The sequence below is a fragment of the Panthera onca genome, chromosome D1 (assembly GCF_046562875.1).
Source record: "Panthera onca isolate mPanOnc1 chromosome D1, mPanOnc1 haplotype 2, whole genome shotgun sequence".
Taxonomy (NCBI): Eukaryota; Metazoa; Chordata; class Mammalia; order Carnivora; family Felidae; genus Panthera; species Panthera onca.
The window spans coordinates 103,639,064-103,652,409 of NC_138348.1; positions in this window are offsets into that span (position 1 = coordinate 103,639,064).

Consider the following 13,346-nt stretch of genomic DNA (forward strand, 5'->3'; position numbering starts at 1 on the left):
TCGCCACAGTGTCTGGCTGGGGGCAGGATGCTCCTTGGGGCCCAGCCAGCCTCTGGGTCACTTCACAAAAGGTCACTGCACCTGCATGGAGAATTTTCCAGCTATTAACAAAGCCACCGAGGCAGTGCGTTGGTAAAGTTCAGCCTCTAATCCCCAATTAAGGCACCGGGTCTTAACTGCATCCGGCATCTGCCTGCCAATGGCTATGGTAATTGTTTCTCTCAGGCTCTCTTTCTCTCTCTCTCTCTCTCTCTCTCTTTCCAGGACAGTTTCTAGTGGGAGGGGGTCCTTCCCTCAGGTTCCTGACAACCAGAAATCTCTCTCCAAGGTGATGTCTCAGAGTGTGAGTGGGGAAGCTTCTGGGTTCAGCCTACCTTCCAGTTTTCCCCACTCCCCTGACCCCTTGGCCCCCGTCCCCATCCCTTCAGCAGCCTCACCCTGTATCCCTTATGACCTGAGGTCCCTTATTTGGAATCTACTTTGGCCAGGCACTTTGTAAATGTAATCATTTAATCCTCCAAACCAGCTTTGGAGGAAGAGTGAGCCCCACTTTCATCAGAGGGAGAGCCGGTGGTCTTAGAAGGCCTGACTTGCTCAGGCCCCACAGATGGAAAAGGGCGGTGCTCAGACCTACTCTGGGTCTGTGTGGCCCCAGGCCACCCCATTGTTGGCATGATGTGGGCCCTTCGGGGGCTGGGGCTCGTACAAGGAAGGGCGACCAGATGGCTGTCAAACAGCTCATTACCATAATGACAGCTACAATTTTTGGGCCAGTGGCCTGGCACTTAGTAGATGCTGGGTTTCAGGTTTTACATAAAAGGAGTGTGTTCAGGTACTGTGTGGGCACGGTTAGCTTCACAACAATCCTGCCAAGTAAGTAGCTCTGCCCCCATTTTACAGATGAACAAACTCAGGCATAATGAGGTTTAATTTATTTACAGGGTAAAATACATGATATTTCTGCTTCTGTAGGTAGAAAATGGAAAAATATCAACTTCATTCAGCCCAGCTTAATTATAAAGTAGTCAACTCTTTCTTAATTGCAAAATTCCTGCCTTTCCTTACATACAGCATAGCCTTTCTTTTGCAATGTTAAAACTATACAACAAAACAGAAGGGAACTGGTTCCAGGCAGAACAGAACATGAGCCCTTCTAACCTCCTCCCTCAACTTTGGAAGGCCCTTTTCCTACTGTAAGAAGCACTGGCCTGATGTGACTTTCTGGAATAGGGGCCATCCCTAAAGGCTGCTAGGCAAAAGCACACTGACTGGACTTTGGGCTCGGAACAATCACAGCCACATAGACAAACAAACAACTCCCTAAGTAGAAATGCATAGGCATGCCTGAGTAGAGGTTCTTGCATTGCATTGCTTTTGAGATGGGGCAGACTGGAGTCAGGGAGCCCTGAGGAGTGAAAGAGAATAGGCTGGGGTCTTGCCATGTGCCAGACTCTGCAGAATGCATATCCCTCATCAGAGCTCAGCACCTACTTGTAGACATGTGATTGGGATTTGCTTTGATTTCCAGAAGTGGACGACAGTTGGGCCAGACTCATAACACCGCAAAAGTATATGCATTATTCACCAGCCACTCAAAAAATCAGTTTAGGAGGCAAAGAACGTGTTCCCATTTTAACTCCTCATCAGAGTGTCATAGAAGCAAATGACATTAGAGCTTTTGGAATGTCAGAGATTTCCCTCCATTATGCCCTCCATTATGGACAAAGAAATAGACCAAGTCTGTGCCCTGCCTGAGACAATACACTCACTGAGGTTTGGGACCAGATCCTCACTGTCTGACGGAGTGCCTGACTCTTGGGAGGTGCTCAGAAATGTTGACAAAAAACATGGGCAAAACTGTTGACAAAGGGATAAAAATAGTAGAATGAGATGAGAGATGTCTTTCCCTGGCCCTCCCCACGGCCATCCTCCCCAGCAATGGTGGTGTCTCCCCGAGCACAGATTATCTTGCTTCAGATCGGGTTTCATGTTGTTAACGGGACAAGTCCATTGCAAGTTCTAGTTTGTGGTCTGACCAACTCTAGGGGCTGCGGTAGGCTTCTTCTTTCTTTAGGACAGCGCCGAGAGCTGTGTCCTTTGAATTCTGCCCTGGGTCAGCCCTGCCCATCTTCTTTGCCCTGGTCGCTGTCTGATGAGGGATACTGGAGACATTGAGCTGGCTAGCACGTATGCTGTCACTGTGTCCATCAACAGTGCAGCTTTGTTGACCTGTGCCCCCCCAACACGGCTAAGTGAGAACCCCCATCCTCCCCAACCCATGCTTTCTCTCTTTCACCCTAAGCCACCATATTGGAATTACCCGTAATACTTAACAAATGCCAACCTGTGTCCCTGCCCCAAGGGTGCACAGCCTGGGCATCAGGAATGTCAAAAGTTCTCAGGTGTTTCTAAGGTGCAGCCAATCCTAAGTAGCTCTGCTACTTAGCTCCATCATCTCCCCTTCACCTAACACAGTCCTTGGCATTCAAGGAATGTTTGTTGAATGAATAGAGGAAGGAATGATGAAGGAATGGATGACTGCAGGGCTTCCTACCCATGATCAAACAGTAGAATAACTTTAATCTTTTGCAAAACATATGAGCCCCCGGCCCAACACCCCTCCCAGGCTCCATGTCTCTCCATCCCCACCCTTCACGAACTCAGATGCAGCTTGCCTGCCCATCATTTGGGTTTGTGTGCTTTGTAAAAGGTCGGTGATTCTGATGTGCAGCTCTGGTTATGAAAAACGAGGGAGTGAATGAATCGGTGAATGAATGAATGAGACATCTGAGCTAATAGGAAGAGTTTTAGTTGGGACAAAAAAAAAAACCGAAGAAGGAAAGACAGATGAGCATTCTCTATGGTTTAGGAAATTGATGGGTATCATCCTGTTTCCTTTCACTTGACTGGCAAAATAAACCCCACTTGCTGGGGAAGCAAGTAGTGCTTTCCTCCTTCCTGTGCCTCCTTCTCCTCTCTCTAGGAGAAGCCAGCGATGGCTGGGGAGCAGGAATCTGGCCTTTTCTCTTTGGATTCCAATCACAGGGTGTCACGGTTGCTGCCTTATTGTTAGCACATATATTGGATTGGAAATCGAGGTCACGGTAAGGAAGGGGAAACGAGGAAGGCAGGCGGGAATGAGCCGATTCAGAGTCTGGCGATAAATTCTCTGTGCTCGGCTCAACTCAGCAGGAATTTGGAGCCTCAGTAGCCCTTGAAGGTGTTTAAGCTGCAATCACCAGGGACACTGGGGAGTGACAGAGAAAGTCAGGGATGGTGGAGAGGAAAGAGACCAGCAATGAGCCGGGGCAGGCAGTGTGAAGTCACCTGTTTCGTCTGGCCTGCTGCTCCAGAAGGGGGCACAGCGCCCTCTCTGCCTGCAGGGCCCTCAGCCGCCAGTGACGGATGCGAAGTGATACCGTCTAGGTGCCCAGGGAGCTGCAAACTGCCAACGGCTAGGCTTACAGCAATTTAGAAGGATTAGTAGAAACAGAACAGCATACAAAAAACAACGAAACTGTCTATAGCATCTAAAACTATCAGCGTCTGGTGATATTTTCTGCAATGATGGACACGTTCTATACTGTGCTGTCTAATAAGGCAGACACTGGCTTACAGGTCACGCTTGAAATGTGACAGACAGAACTGTCACATTTCTTACATTTACACATTTCTTACGTTCTCACAAATCTTACGTTTGTTTCATGTGAATGAATTTACTGATTTATTTATTTTTTTTCAACGTTTTTTTATTTATTTTTGGGACAGAGAGAGACATAGCATGAATGGGGGAGGGGCAGAGAGAGAGGGAGACACAGAATCGGAAATAGGCTCCAAGCCATCAGCCCAGAGCCTGACGTGGGGCTCGAACTCACAGACCGCGAGATCGTGACCTGGCTGAAGTCGGACGCTTAACCGACTGCGCCACCCAGGCACCCCCTGATTTATTTTAAAATGCTCATTTATTTTATTTTGAGAGAGAGAGAGAGAGAATGAGATTGTGAACGGGGAAGGGGCAGAGAGAGAAAGAGAGAGAGAATCCCAAGCAGGCTCCGTGCTGTCAGCGCAGAGCCTGATGCAGGGCTCAAACTCACACACCGTGAGATCAGAACCTGAGCCTAAATCAAGAGTCTGACACTTAACTGAGCCACTCAGGTGCCCCTCATGTGGGTGAATTTACATGCAAATAGCTGTGACAGCTGGTGGCTGCCTCGTTGGATGGCGCAGGTCTAAATGGCGGAGGAAGGCGCGTGGATGTGTGGTAAGGCAGGGAAAGGAAAGAGGGTCACAGCTCCACCTAGTGTGGGCACAGATGTCAAGCCCCTGTTGTGTGGGGTAGAATCCTTGAGAAAGCACTCTCCCTCACAGTGAGAGCCAGGCTCTCTGAGCTTCTTGGGCTCTTGGGCTAACGCGGTCCTTGTCCCCAGCACCGCAAGGGGAAGCTACCACGGAATCCCGCTACACTCAGGGGAGAGATGATCCTATTTTTCCATTACAACAGTTCTCAAAACCCTTTCTAGAGAGGAGACCCTAAAAGAAAAAGTCTCTCCTGCTGGGCCTGTAACTCAAGGCTGTCAGGCCCCAGACCCCCACCCCGACTCTCAGCCCTGTGAAGCCACCTCTCGGATCGGAAGTCCAGACTCCCCAGAGTCAGATTCTGTTCTTTACTCACCTAGTGGTGTTGAAAAAAAGAAAATCACTTAATTTCTCTCAGACTTATCTGTAAAATGAGGGTGTCTAAAGCCCCAGTGACGCCCAAGTTTCTTTCCAGCTTACAAACACTTTTTCTGGGGCACCTGGGTGGCTCGGTCTGTGGTAAGGTCCCCTCCCTAAGGAAAAATAAAAGCCCTCAAGGCAACCTGGCTATACGTACGTGACAACATTCCTCACGACCTTGTAACATGAGACCACTTAATCAGACTGCATGTTTGTGTGTTACCGTACATAGGAGACAAAGAAGTAAAAAATATATAGAAAACTACTCCACGTGGCATTCGGGGCTCAGTTCTTCGGGTATGAGCCCAATGGACCGGTGCCGGCAGGAATAAAGTTGCTTCATGGAAAGAAAAGCCTGGGTGTCACAACTCTCGGTGTGCGAGAATCCTGCTACAAGTCGGTTGAATGTCCAACTCTTGATTTTGGCTCAGGTCATGATCCCAGGGTCATGGGATCGAGCCCTGCATCGGGCTCTGTGCTGAGTGTGGAGCCTGCTTAAGATTTTCTCTCTCTCTCTCTCTCTCTCTCTCTGTTTCTTGCTGCCTCCTCCCCCAGTCATGCACTCCCCCCACCTCTAAAATTAATAAATAAAAAAACCCCAAAGACCCCCGCTTTTTCTAAAGCATTGAACATCCCTCCACTAGACACCAATTGAAGTTAAGAGGACAATGGAATGGCTTCTCTCAGTGCAGCAAGATTTTCTTTCAACCCTAATTGCTCTCAACATTAGCTGTTTTATTTACTAGTGTTATCATCACTATTAGAAAAGCTTCTGTTTTCTGCTGTTCAGGCTGGATCACCGGCAGGAAAACCATTGTCAGCCGGGTCTGAGTGAGCAGGGGGCCAGAATCTCACACGCTCTGGCTCTGCAGTCAATGCGGTCCGTAGAGCAAGAGGCAATGGGTGTCCTCTCCCTGCCCTTCTCTATCGTGTCCTTGCTTTATTAGTCCTCCCTCTCCTCTCTTTGCATTTCGCTCTTTCTCCCCCACTCTGTCCACTTCCTCTTTCTCACCTTCTTCCTCTCTCCCATCCCTCGCCCTGCCCCGGCCTCCACCTCCCCGCCACCCCTGCCTGCTCTTACCCAAGTCCTGGGAGCCCTGGTCGACCTGGTTTTGTGCTTTTCCCAAGCCACAGGCGGAACCGCACTTTGGTGGGTGGGAGGGGCACAGGGTATCCAAAAAGGTCTGAGGCATTGCCTCCGATGCTTTTCAGATGGGCTTCCCTCTCCACCTGCAACAAGAGACCTGCTATGAGAGTGGCTCTTGCTTTCATAACCAAAAAGGAAAGGAAAACCTTCCACCCTGTTATGGACTGAACATTCGTATCCTCACAAAATGTACATGTTGAGGGGCGCCTGGGTGGCTCAGTCAGTTAGGCGTCCGACTTCGGCTCAGGTCATGATCTCGCGGTCCGTGAGTTCGAGCCCCGCGTCGGGCTCTGTGCTGACAGCTCAGAGCCTGGAGCCTGCTTCAGATTCTGTGTCTCCCTCTCTCTCTGACCCTCCCCCGTTCATGCTTTGTCTCTCTCTGTCTCAAAAAAAAAAAAAAAAAAAAAGTTAAAAAAATTTAAAAAAAAACCAAAATGTACATGTTGAAACTCTGTCACCCAGTGAGATGGAGGGAGGTGGGGCCTTTGGGAGGTAATTAGGACTAGATGAGGTCATGGGGTGGGGCCATCATGAATGGGATTAGTGCCCTCTGTAAGAATCACAGAGAACTTGCTTCCCTCTCTCTCTGCCCTGTGAGGACACGGGGAGTCAGCCATCTGCAACCCAGAAGGGAGCTCTCGGCAGAGCGAGACCATACCGATACCCTGGTGTTGGACTCATAGCCTCCAGAACTGTGAGAAATAAGTTTCTGTTGGTGATGAGCCACCCTATAGGGCTGGGAGTCAAAGGCAGGGAGGGTATCCCCTGTCCTCCAGTTCCTCGAACTCAGGGAGCCTCACCTAACAGAGGGAGGCAGGGGCGGGATGCAAATCTGGAGACCTTCATCAAGGGAGCCCTGAAATTGTCTGCCTGAAATTCTGGGTTTCTCAGCCTGGCCGTCTCTCTGTCTGGATGACCTCGTTGAGGTGGCTGCGACTTGACCTAGAGACCTGAGAGTTTGCGTCTCACGTGTGCCCCTCATCTCCTTCCCCTACACCGGGATGGCGAGAGGAAAGCCCTGGCTCACAGAGACTGTGCTCACACCAAAGTTGGAGGATGTGCTCAGCTCGGTCATGCTCACTTGCCGCCCCAGCCCCTGCCACCCTCACTCTACAAGGAAGCTGCTTCACAGAGATGAGACTTGGGTCTCCAGTTGTCTTTGGGGCAAAGGTTCCCCTTTCAAGTCCTATTCCACTTTGTCAGGCGTAGCTGAGGAGCAGGGGAGGGGAAGAGGACCTTGAACTTGTTTCTCTAAGTCTGCAGGGCCAGTCTGGGGAGTGAAGCAAACCCTCAGTTCCTGACCAGTGCCACCACTTCCTAGCCTTGTATCCCCCCAAGGCTCACTGTTTTCATCTGTAAAATGTGAATGGAACACCTCCTTCACAGGGGGTCTTATGAGGGTTGAAGGGATAATGGATGCCTTTTTTTATTGGACAATGGACGGTGGTCTGGTTAGCCTGGAAGCTGGAGGATGGGCTCGATGAGCTCTTGAATGACTGCCTTGCTTGGAAATCTCCGGAAAAACTTACGTGAGTCCAGACGTGACCTTGCAATTGGCCAAGGTTAGTGAGGTTTACCAGCTCATTACTGGCGTGGCTGACAAAGCAACAGGGCCCTCAAGCAATTCTGAGACAGTCAAGGGAAGGTGCCAGTAATGGGCATCTCTTAGCATCCGGAGCAAGTTTCTCAGGCATCACGCATCAATTTCCAGCAGGCTTCTGCTGATTTGGTTTTCACGGTGGTGTGGTGTGGAGCCGCTGTCGCTGAGGCCCTGGGAGGAGGAGAACAAAGGGAGCATTGTCACATTTGAGTAATGTCACACTCAGCCAGGAACAAAGGCACTTGTTATGCAATAGACATAATGGGAAGGGCCAACCCAAGGCAGCAGCCTTGAATTGCAGAGCCAGGGAGCAATGATTTCACCAAGGGAGATAAAACCAGACTAATTTCAGCTTCCAGCTTCAGGTAATGGGAGGGAAATGGCCAAGCCTACAGAGACTGGCCAACCTTCCAGAAGACAGTTGTTCCCAATGACCGCCCACCGGGGTCACTGAGGCATTAACACAGAACTGAAGGGGATAGACAAAGGAACACAGGACTGTGAAAGAAAGGTGGGTGACAGGCCAGAGTAGAGTGCTCAGGAAGCCAGTGACGTTGAAGACCAGAGCTGATGTGGATGCCAGGAGAGTCCGAGCTCCCAGCACGAGTGACGGGAGGCACCCTCCAAACTCCAATCCTGCAGCAGAAGCTGTCTGTCCCTTCCTCTGTCATCTTTACGGTGATGAAGGGTGATGGGAGACCGGGGACAAGGCACAGGCTGGCTCACGATTAGGGCAGAGTTGTTACAAGCCCCCTGAGGTTGAGACATTTTTATGGAGGACAGGAAAGATGGTCCACAGTCCTGTGAGGAGTGGTTTCTTCAAAGAAGCGTGACTTCCTGTGTGCTGCTTCAATCGAGGAAAGCGTTTAGCAAAGCAGTAAAATTGCCACTGAGATTGCCACAGGGTGGTGAGCAGTAGGGGAGGGATGTCCAGGGGCTTCAAGGCACAGGAGGTTTGCTTTCTGTCTTGGAGGGCCAGGAATAGCTCGTCCAGTATAAGGGGATACACAAAATACCTCTGAGTCACAGGTTCTCCAATCTTCTATCCGCTGGTGTGCCCTCTGCTGCCTCACCCACCCAGCCAGACTCAGCCTCTGTGGTAGAGGCGGGCGACTCAGCAGCCACGCGGCTTCTCAGAGCAGAGCACGTTGTATCTAAGTATCTCCAAGGCTGATCTGCATGCACATGAGGGTTATCACTTTCTGATTTTCAGAAATAACATTTTGAATAGTATGATTTTGCCTGCTTCCTCACTCTGTGAAACAAGCCAGCCTTCTTTCCCTCTTTATGTCCTTGTCTGTTTCTCTCTCTCTCTCTCTCATGCACACACTACAATAAGAACCTAGCCCTGGACCAGATACCTAAACTTGATCCTCAAATCCTGATGTCTTCATTGGCACAGTGTACCCATGAGCCATTTGCATAGGGGAATCAAGACCAGTTATTACAGGGACACGGTTGTGATGTGTTCTTTCCCTGGCTTCCTGCCATCTGAGCTGTCTAAGGGCTTTATTCCTCAGCTGCATGCAGAGGAACCAGAAGGAGCTTCCAGAGTTGTGGAGCAGAGAGCAAGGTTGGCAGAAGCAAGTTTCTCCCTTTGTTTATTTCCAGAAAAGACTAGGGAAATACTGTAGGCATGTCAACAGTGGTCACCACAACCGAGCACCTGCGATGATTGGGTGCGTACAGAGAGGTAATAAGGACAGTGTCCTGAGCATCTATGGTACGTGTTTCATATACACCATTGCATTTACTCTTCTCATCAAACCTGATTTTACAAAAGACAAAATAGGACAAGGCATCTGCCCAGCCTCACAGGGAATGGGACAGCCAGAATTTCCAAACTCAGACTATGCTGGTTCTAGAATCTTCCCTCTTGTTTACCCACCCACTGTTCCTTGTTCTGCTGGTCCCCTAAGATGTGAATTTTCAATGAACAAGCCCCAGTTTCTTCACCAGACCTGAACCCCAGCTCAGTTTCTACTCCTACTGTTTTCAGCTGTCAGGAGGAACTGATGAGCCCATTTCATTCCCTCGACTTAACTTTCTGGGCTGACTGTTGGGTGCTTCCTTGCTTCGACCATCCAACCTGAGGGTAAGCAGCCTCAGCCAGGCCTGGGTGCCCACCCTCCCTCTCCTAAATGGCTAAAGGTGCAGGAACGTGCCTGGAGGATGAGGTGGCCTGTCCATAGTGAGAGTCTCAGCAGAGGGATGACCTCTTTCATTAAAAACAACAACAAAAACTATGTCTTTATTATAAAAGCAAAAATACTCTTCATAATATAGGTTTTGTTGAAGCACAACACAGGGCAGAGGCTAAGAGTGGAGGTGGGGGAAAATAATATACATTTACCTCATTCAGATAACAGCACCATAGATTCCACAGACAAACCACCACTGAGCCAACCATCCCCTACTGAGGGGCAGTCAGGCCATTTCCAGGTTCTTTGTCACTACAAACAGGAGTGAAATAAGCAAATACATACTGATATGCTGGTGCTTTGTAAGAGAGAATCTCCAACATAGAATTTCCAAGCCCACATGTAGGGCTGTGGTGTGTGTGTGTGTGTGTGGTCTAAATGCCATTGTTACCCTGATGATTGCTTCATCTGAAGCTATGTGATCCTTTCTGTGGGTTTACCTAGTCACAGAACTCCTAGGAATGGAGATACTATTTGTAATGGAATTGACTGTTCTCTGTTCTAAGAGAACATTTTTGAAATGCTCTCCTTCCTTCCCAACGTTTGAAAAGTTTCAAGCATACAACCAAGTTGAAAGAACTTTACAGTGAACTTGGCATCTGGAGTCTTCCCCTCATTAATATTTGTGCTGTATTTGTTTTACTACATTCCTGTCTATCCAAACTCCAACCGTCCATCAATCCAGCAGCATCAGCTTCCCAGGGTATCTATAACAAGTATCTCACACTGGGTGGCTTCAACAGATAAGAGTTTAGTGTCTCACTGTTCTGGAGCCTAGGAATCTATAGTCAAGGTGTTAGTGGTGATGGTTTCTCTGAGGGAAGAATCTGTTCCAGACCGCTCTCTTTGGCTTGTAGATGGCCGTCTTCTCTCTGTGTCTCTTCATACCATCTTCTCTCAATGCATGTCTGTCCCTGTGTCCAAATCTCCTTTTTTTTAAATAGGACGTCAGTTATATTGGATCAGGGCCCATTCTGATGACCTCATTTTAACTTGATTATTTCTGTAAAGACTCTGTCTCCAGACAAAGTCACTTCTGAGGTACTGACGGTTAGGACTTTAACCTAAAAATGTTGGTGGGACACAATTCAACCCCTAGCACCAACTTATATTCTGATACATTTCAAAGTAAATTTCAGACACCAGTATATAGTCCCTTAAATTCTTCAGCGAGCATATCATAGAGTAGAATTCTATATATTTTATATTTTTAATACAAAATTTACATATAATAAAATGTTCAAATTTTTTTAAAATTTATTTATTTTGAGAGACACAGATGCATGTGGAGGAGGAAGGGAGGGAGGGAGGCAATGAGAGAGAGAGAGAGAGAGAGAGAGAGAGAGAGAGAGAGAGAATCCCAAGCAGGCTCCGTGCTGCTAGCATAGAGCTCAATGTGGGGCTTGAACCCATGAAGCCACAAGATCATGACCTGAGCAGAAACCTAGAGTCAGATGCTTAACCAACTGAGCCACCCAGGCACCCCAAAATGCTCAAGTCTTAAGTGTACATAGGGAGTTTTGACAAATGTAAACCCTAGTGTAACCGAAACTTCTACAAGATGTAGAACATTACCAACATTCCAGAAAGTTCCCTCATGCCCCTTTCCCTGCCTTCCCTACCCACATAAGTATATTTTAATTTTTAAATATATATTACCAGTTGACTTTCTAAAATGCTGGCAGAAATTTACAGCCCCACCAGTAATGGATTAAATGCCCATCACTCCACTTCCTCAGTTGTTATATTAGTAATAACAAGAGCTAACATTATGGGCTGCCTATTTTGTTCAAGACACCATTCCCAGCTTTATTTTTCTAAATGCTCTTTTCTTTCTCACAACAATCGTGGGAAGCTGTGAGTTTCACTCTCATTTTAAAAATGAAGAGACTTAGGCACAGAAAGGCTTAAGGTGATACAACTAGTAATTTGAGATTTGAGTCAAGTTATTTTTGAAAATTGATACTCTTTAATCTATATTTTGCCAATCTTTAACTTGAGTTTCCATTACCTAATGAGATTGAAAGTTCATTGGTCCTTTGGATTTTCCCTTCTGTAAATTACCAGTTTCTGTCATTTGCTCATTTTCCTATTGTGCTGTTGGTCTGCTGCATCAGTTTGTAAGACCTCTCTGTATATTAAGGATATTAACTCTATAATATATCATCCTAAATATTATTGTATACTATTTCTTTTCATTTCTCTTATGGTGTCTTTGTCATAAACTAAAAAGAAAAAATTTATATAGCTAAATGGCCCATCTTTTTCTGTGTCCCTATATGACTATTGTGTTTTTAGTATTTTCTTCTAAAGGTTCTGTGTTCCTCTTATAAATCTTATTCCCCAATATTTTACAGTTTTTGCCCCTTTTGGGAATGGGTCTTTTGTTTTCATTTCTGTTTCTCACTGATTTTGTTGAGTACAAAGAAGAGAAAGTGATTTTTATGTATTTTTCTTATTATCTTATATCTAGTCATCATAACAAGTTATCAGTTAAAGAAGTTTTTTTTATTTTTTAAAAATGGAGTCCCTTGGGCCTTTTAGCTATAAAAGCACTGCAATTTCAAACAAGTTGTGTCTCTTCTAACATTTATGTGGGTTATTTAATGGGGAGGGGCATTAGCTAATTCTCCCAAATAATATTTAATAATGTTGATCATAGCCTTGCCTTGTTCCTGGGTTTAATGGAAATAGCTTAGAATTTCAGTTTAGCATAAAGTTCACTATTGTTTTAGATATTCTTTTTATGTAGAAAACAATACATAAAATGTATGACATATATGCAAATAATAAAGCATTATAATAAAATGAATACCTGTGAACCCACCAACTACTTAAGAACTACAAAGTGGTTTTGGGGCGCCTGGGTGTCTCAGTCGGTTAAGCGTTTGACTTCGGCTCAGGTCATGATCTCACAGTTCGTGAGTTCGAGCCCTGCGTCGGGCTCTGTGCTGATAGCTCAGAGCCTGGAGCCTGCTTCACATTCTGTGTCTCCCTCTCTCTCTGCCCCTTCCCTGCTCATGCTCTGTCTCTCTCTGTCTCAAAAATAAATAAACATTAAAAAAATTAAAAAAAAAACAAACTACAAAGTGGTTTTGATTTGTATTTTCCTGATGAGGAGTGACGTTGAGTATCTTTTCATGTGCCTGTTGGCCATCTGGATGTCTTCCTTAGAGAAGTGTCTATTCATGTCTTCTGCCCATTTCTTCACTGGATTATTTGTTTTTCAGGTGTGGAGTTTGGTGAGTTCTTTATAGATTTTGGATACTAGCCCTTTGTCCAATATGTCATTTGCAAATACCTTTTCCCATTCCGTCGGTTGCCTTTTAGTTTTGTTGATTGCTTCCTTTGCCGTGCAGAAGCTTTTTATCTTCATGAGGTCCCAATAGTTCATTTTTGCTTTTAATTCCCTTGCCTTTGGAGATGTATCAAGTAAGAAATTGCTGCGGCTGAGGTCAGAGAGGTTTTTTCCTGCTTTCTCCTCTAGGGTTTTGATGGTTTCCTGTCTCACATCCAGGTCCTTTATCCATTTTGAATTTATTTTTGTGAATGGTGTAAGAAAGTGGTCTAGTTTCATTCTTCTGCATGTTGCTGTCCAGTTCTCCCAGCACCATTTGTTAAGTGCCAGGCACAGTGGCTAAAATGAACAAATCAGGAGACTATAGATGCTGGAGAGGATGTG